Genomic DNA, 6,095 nt, shown 5'->3' on the forward strand with positions numbered 1-6,095 from the left:
CTGTTCACGTCTAGCAAATAGTTGAGCTGCATTTTATCAACAAATAGGCTCAATTTGCCTATTTTGGGGAGGAGTCAGTTTTTATCCTTTCTTTTCCTTTTTGCTCTCGATGACGTTTTGCACTGAGCTAAACCCGAGACCTTCTTACACTTGAGGCTGAGGAGAAATCTCGTCTGGAGGTGCAGCCCTGGACCTTGGCCCTTGGCCCTTGACTCTGGGACGAGAGGCTGAAAGTGGGGGGAAGGGGCTTCTCCCCACCCCTGCGGTTTGCCCCGATGCAGAGGCTGCGGGAACGACCTCGCTCTGCCTGGCTTCGTCTTCCCACCCGTAGAACAGTTGGTGACGCCTGGCGCGCCGACCCCACCCCTCGGACGTGAGCGGTTGGGCAGCGCGTTCGCTTCGGGGTTGGTATTGATACGGCCCGCTTAGCCGTGCTGCGGGGCAGCTTCCTGGAAGAAGGCATTTGGTTTTCACAGTCCTTGGGCTCACCGGCGCGTGGCGACCGCAGCAGCGACGTGCCTTGCAGAGCAGGCCCTTGCCTGGCGCTGGCTCCTGTGTTGTTCGGGGCAACTGCGTTAGTGGGTGATTGTTCAGTCGCACTCACTTTCTTGCCATCCCATCTGATACGCATTCCAAGAAATTACCTTAAGATCTGCTTCACCATTAAAGCGACATTCTCAGCTGTGCTCCGATCAACTGGATAAAAGTGGCCAACCCGTCAGAAGTGGTTCCTGGCCGACTGTATCACTTTTCAAAGTACGTGTTGGGGGAGCGGGCCCTGAGCCCCAGCCCTCGCCGACTATTGTTAGAAGTGGGTAATGATGTATTTTAAGATGCTCTTCATGCCAGAGGGTTCCGAAACTCTTTGCAACTGTACATATAAACAGGAATGACTTCACCCGCCATTGAATCGGGGCCACCTCTTGGACAAGATGTGGCAGCTGTTTAAAAAGGCATAGCAACATTCCAGAACAGCGGCGGCCTGGGAGCCAGGGCACACTCGCCTCCCACTGGAGTCACCCGAGGAGCTTCCCGGGCGGAGCATGCTGTGCAGTGAAGGGAGGCCAGGACTTCAGTTTTCCGTCTCCCTAGGAAAGCCAGCCCCGTTCTGGTCAGCGCTGCCTCATGGTCACCTGCGAAGCCATCCGATCCCAGACCACAAAGAGGCACTGCTCAGAAGTGGGGCCGGTTCTCCACACTGGCTACGAGGAGGCTGGGCAGAAGGGAGAGGGTCGTGATGGCCTGACTCCTGCAGCAACGTTGGCACCTGGGCATGGCTCCGGGGGATAGAAGAGACCCTTGTCTGGCACTTCCTGGTCACTATGAAATGTGTTCTCCGACCTCAGGGACATTTATATAGACTCAGCTTGGCATCTACATTGTCGTTCATATTGATCTACTCTCATGGGCCATAGTATCTCGAACAAGAAACCCCAAAGTGTCTCTTTTTATGGACCACGACTTCAGTAGCAACAGAGGAAGAACTCAGTTTATAAGCCGCTGCATCTTTTCTGGGTGGGTTTTAGTTCAGGGAACAGCAGAGTAGACGACCCCCGTGTCCCCTCCCGCTGGCTGTTTCCCGGTGGCAGCGGTTAGAAGAGGGACGTGGTCACAACAGACCGAAGCCCGTGGGAGCTACGGCTGTAAACCCATGTGGTGGGAAAGAGGAAGGAATTCAAATTCATAACCTTAGACTCCACCTTAAGGAACTAGAGAAAAAGCAAATTAAACCCAAAGGCTAGCAGAAGGAGGCAAGGAAGACTGGGTTGTAGGTAAATAGAAACCAGAAAAGCAGGGACAGTGATCAAAAGGGAAAGTTAGTTCTTTGGAAAGATTGACAAAGTTGAGTGATCCTAGGTTAGACTGGCTGAAAAGAGGGGGCTCAGGAATGTCTGGGGGGCGCATTCTTTCATTTTCGGGGGTCGATGGTGCCAGGCTGGACTGTGAGCCTTTGCAGGGCTGGCTTAGAGGACGGAGGGGCCGCAGAGGGTATGAGGCCAGTCCTGGGAGCCGTGTGGTGTAGGTCAAAGGGAACAGGATGTTTTCCGCACTCCGAGCTCCCTTCCATGAATAAGAAAGGGGCGACAATCATCTTGGGAAGCCCTGCAGTGGGAAAGAGCAGCTGGGGCCGGGCTGATGGGGGAGGAAGAGCAGGCTTTGGTCAGGGAGCTGGGGTGGGGAGACGGCAGGTCCAGACCGAGCGTCTAAACCGGGCCTGAGCCCCCAGGTGTGCTGCTGACTCCGGGGCCCGCCCCGCCCCACGTCACTGCCTGGGCCCAGCGTCGGTCTTCTCCACACGCAGGGGCAGGGCGGCGGCTCTGGTTCCCCGTGCCCCGGTGACAGCTCTGATTCTCCATGGGAAATTCCACGTTCCCAGCTAGGTCCAGGTCAAACATTGACTTGACTCGTTTTAAATCATTTTGCCCACAGGCAGTTGTGTTTTATGAGGATGTGAAGAAGCGATTCGGCGGGGGCTCAGAGGTGGCTTCCACCACGTGAGGAAGCCCCAGCCCGCCGGCTCCTGGGGGGGGCGCGGGGCCTGGCCTCGGGCAGCGCCAGCCCGGGCAGGCCCTGGGGTCACTCTGGGCCCCTGTGGGCCTTCCAGCCACACCCACGGTGTGGAAAGCACCCTCCTTTTCCCACCGCAGCGTCTGAGTTATGTGCTCTGCAGGCCCTCCGCCGCCTGCTCCCTGGGCCGTCGTCGGAGACCCCTGCTCTCTCCCCACCCTAGTCCCCACCACTCGGCTTTCTGCCGTGCCCGCCGCTTGTGCTCCGATGCCGTCTGGTCGTGTGGCCCCCGGGAGGGGACCCCACCTGAGAAGCCCTGTGACCCGGGAGGACCAGTATGTATCCCGCCCCCTATGCTCCAGCATGCAGGTCTCGTGGGTTCCTGACCCTGAATTCTCAGCCCCTTCCTCCAGTGCCTCTGGCTGCCCGTGACCTGCCTCGACCTGTCCCTGGGCCTGGACCACCAGCTAAGCTGCCCCCCAGACCCCGCCCACAGCGCAGCGGTGAGGACATGTCTCCTGTGTTCAGCTCTGTGTTCAGCTCTACACCTTGGGAAGGTTTGCTACAGAGCAGTGGATTCTCCTCCCTGACTTGGAGTCGCTACGGACCAGAGGACAAGGTGACAACCTCATCGCGCGGCTCAACGCCCAGCACAACAGCCATGCAGAGCGGCCTCCGCAGGGCTCGGGGCCCTGATCAGCCTGGTCACACCAGCATCAAAAGCCTGGGCTTTGCTGTGCGTCCAGGCTGATGTGTGTTTAGAAGTTGTGCATTTGTGCTGTGTTAGGAACGGACGGTGTGGATGCGGAGGCCCGGCCCGTGAGGAGGGTGGGTGAAGGCGGAGGCAAAGGGGCTGCTCCTGGGTGGTGGCTGGACGGCACGTGTCGCGGCCTCTGGGCCCCCTGACCCTGCCATCCCCAGAGGCCAGCAGAGCAGAGAGGGTAGCAGAGGTCCGGGATGTATTGCCGCAGGGACTGTGCTGGCGCCCGCAGGGTCACGTGGGAGCAGAGGCCGAGGTCAGGGGTGGCTGCGTCATTGAGGAAGTGACTAAAGAAGGTGGTGGTCTGTGACCCCTACCCACAGCCTCATGCTGCAGCGTGGCCTGGGCCGCCTGCCTCCTGCCGCAGGGACCTGCACTCAGTCCAGTCTGACTGCCGCTGGCCGTGCTCTGGGACCAGCCCTCTCTCTTCTGCAGAGACATGTGTGCCCAAGGGAGGGCTGGGCACCATGCCTGCTCCTCACCTGGCGCGTGATCTCACCTGCAGCGTGTGATCTCACCTGGCATGTGACCTCACCTGGCGTGTGACCTGACCTGGCGCGTGACCTGACCTGGCGCGTGACCTCACCTGGCACATGATCTCACCTGCAGCGTGTGGTCTCACCTGGCGTGTGACGTCACCTGGCATGTGACCTCACCTGGCGCGTGACCTCACCTGGCACATGATCTCACCTGCAGCGTGTGATCTGACCAGGCGTGCGACCTCACCTGGCATGTGACCTCACCTGCAGCGTGTGATCTCACCTGGCGTGTGACCTCACCTGGCGCGTGACCTCACCTGGCACATGATCTCACCTGCAGCGTGTGGTCTCACCTGGCGTGTGACGTCACCTGGCATGTGACCTCACCTGGCATGTGACCTCACCTGCAGCATGGTTGCTGTACCTGCCCCTTCGCCCTGGAGAGAGAAGGTTCCCTGCAGCCTGTGAAGGAGTCTGGATTCCATTCTGAAGATGATGGTTTGTTAGTGGGGTGGGAGTAGGGACTGGAAACTGGGGGGCCCCTCAGCATGGATAAGGTGACCCCCAGAGAGATGCTGGGGTCTGATTCAAGCCCTGGGAGTTGCCTCCTCTCCCTGCGCAGCAGGACTGGGATTGATCCCATTAGGACCCTAAAATTGGTCCATCCTTGATGGATCCCAGGGTGGTGGGTGGGGGGCCTGCCTCAGGGCTGGCTTTGCGTGGGGATGGGGGTGGGTAGGAGGCGGGGACCCTGGTTCTGCCCCAGGGGGCTCACAGGGGCTGTGAGATGGCCCTGCATTGTAATTACCCATTTCACCCCGGCTTAATGTGAGAGGAGACCCCCGAGGCAGAAGCACAGTAATTGCTCAGAATTGAGGCAGGACATTTTCTTGCATCCTGTGGGTGTTAGTAGTGACCCAGACAAGCATCGTTTAACACCTTCTTTCCGAGTCGTTTCTGATGCAGTAAACTGAGCCTAGGTGGGGAGAAGCCCCAGTGGTGTTATTTTCTGTTCAGCCGACCTGCCTCGATCGTCCCTTCAGGAGGCCTCACTTCCACACTCAGTGCGGAAATGCTAAGTGGTTTTTTAGTATTTCTAATACCCAGAAGACACGCTTACTAATGACTGAAAAGCCAAAACCCTCAACCCCGCAAATAAAACACAAAACAACCCCAGCAAAATGCCAGATGTTTGAGTCTCCAGGAATCATTGTTTTTCCAAACAGATACATTTACTTGTGGTTTGGGTTGGAACACTGGCCCTCCTCCCCTCACCCTGCAGTCAGCACTGGCCACTCTCTGTCCGGCGTGTCTGTATGGTCTCCCGGTGGGTGGGCCCAGCCGGGGGCCTGGAGGCGGTGGCGTGGGCTGGCGTGGCGTACCCCTCCTGAGTGGCTTGAGTGGGAGCCCCTCCGTCCCCGCACCTGGGCCGGCTTCTCCCACAAGCCCCCAGGGTGGGAGCAGGGCTGGGCTCTGGGCCAGGCGTCTTCATGGAGGATGCTGGGTGTGGGTAGACTGACCAACTAAAGGGAAAATGAATCTTCCTCTTCTGCGTCCTTCTCCCAGGAAAGGTGATGTGCGGGGGTGATGGAAATTGCTTTCAGACGACAGGCCCGACCATGGTTACCATGGTAGTGAGCCACCCAGCTCTCTGATGTTTCCTGTGGATTTAGTCCAAGCCCTGCCCTTTGGTCCCCAACACTGGACACAGCATCTCCTGGACAAGCACCCTGGAGCTAAGCCTGGGCCCATCTCCAAACTCAACTCTCCTAATTTTTTGCAGGACTCACCTGACACTTCTGCCCTCCCCTCCCAGCCCCAGGGCTCATCATGGGCCCCTTGAGGACCATTGACCTGTGGGCAGAGGGGTTACCCCAGGAACTGAGCCCAGTGTTCAGCGCTAGACGTGGCCCACAGGGAATGCCGGGGCCAGGGCAGGCTGCCCTCCGACGGCCCGAGAGACGTTCTGTCCTCAGGGACTCATGTGGAGAAGGGAGTCGTTCAGATGAAAACCTCATTCTTACTGCCCTGCACTCAGAGTATTTCTATTGCTCTAAACCAGTCCTGCCCGCAGACTAGTGACAAAATCATGTGTGAGGGAGAGGAACGTATTTTGCGGATTGCTTGGTTTTCTCCTTTTTTCCAGTAAATTTTATTTTTGAAGTTTTCCTGGGCTTTAGAAACACTTATCTCCTTCGTGTCTCTTTTAACGACTGGTCTGGAGAACAGCTTTGCTCTTTTCAACTCCCCGAGACCACCTCAGGTGCTGACCCCATGAGATCATAACTAAACGTGGGTTCTCAGAATTCTGTCTCTTCGGAGCTGAGGCTCAGGGGCTCGAGTGAAAG

The 6,095-nt window shown here is 57.9% G+C and overlaps 1 long non-coding RNA gene across 1 annotated transcript; it reads left to right on the plus strand.

Annotated features, from left to right (window-relative positions):
- Positions 1 to 468: 468 nt before the first annotated feature.
- LOC141579734 (uncharacterized) lies at positions 469 to 4,427 on the plus strand. The gene is made up of 3 exons (XR_012511600.1): positions 469 to 1,515; positions 2,431 to 3,127; positions 3,774 to 4,427. It is a non-coding gene; the product is annotated as an uncharacterized LOC141579734 (long non-coding RNA).
- Positions 4,428 to 6,095: the final 1,668 nt, after the last annotated feature.

This window comes from Camelus bactrianus, chromosome 14 (genome assembly GCF_048773025.1).
Source record: "Camelus bactrianus isolate YW-2024 breed Bactrian camel chromosome 14, ASM4877302v1, whole genome shotgun sequence".
In the NCBI taxonomy this organism is placed as follows: Eukaryota; Metazoa; Chordata; class Mammalia; order Artiodactyla; family Camelidae; genus Camelus; species Camelus bactrianus.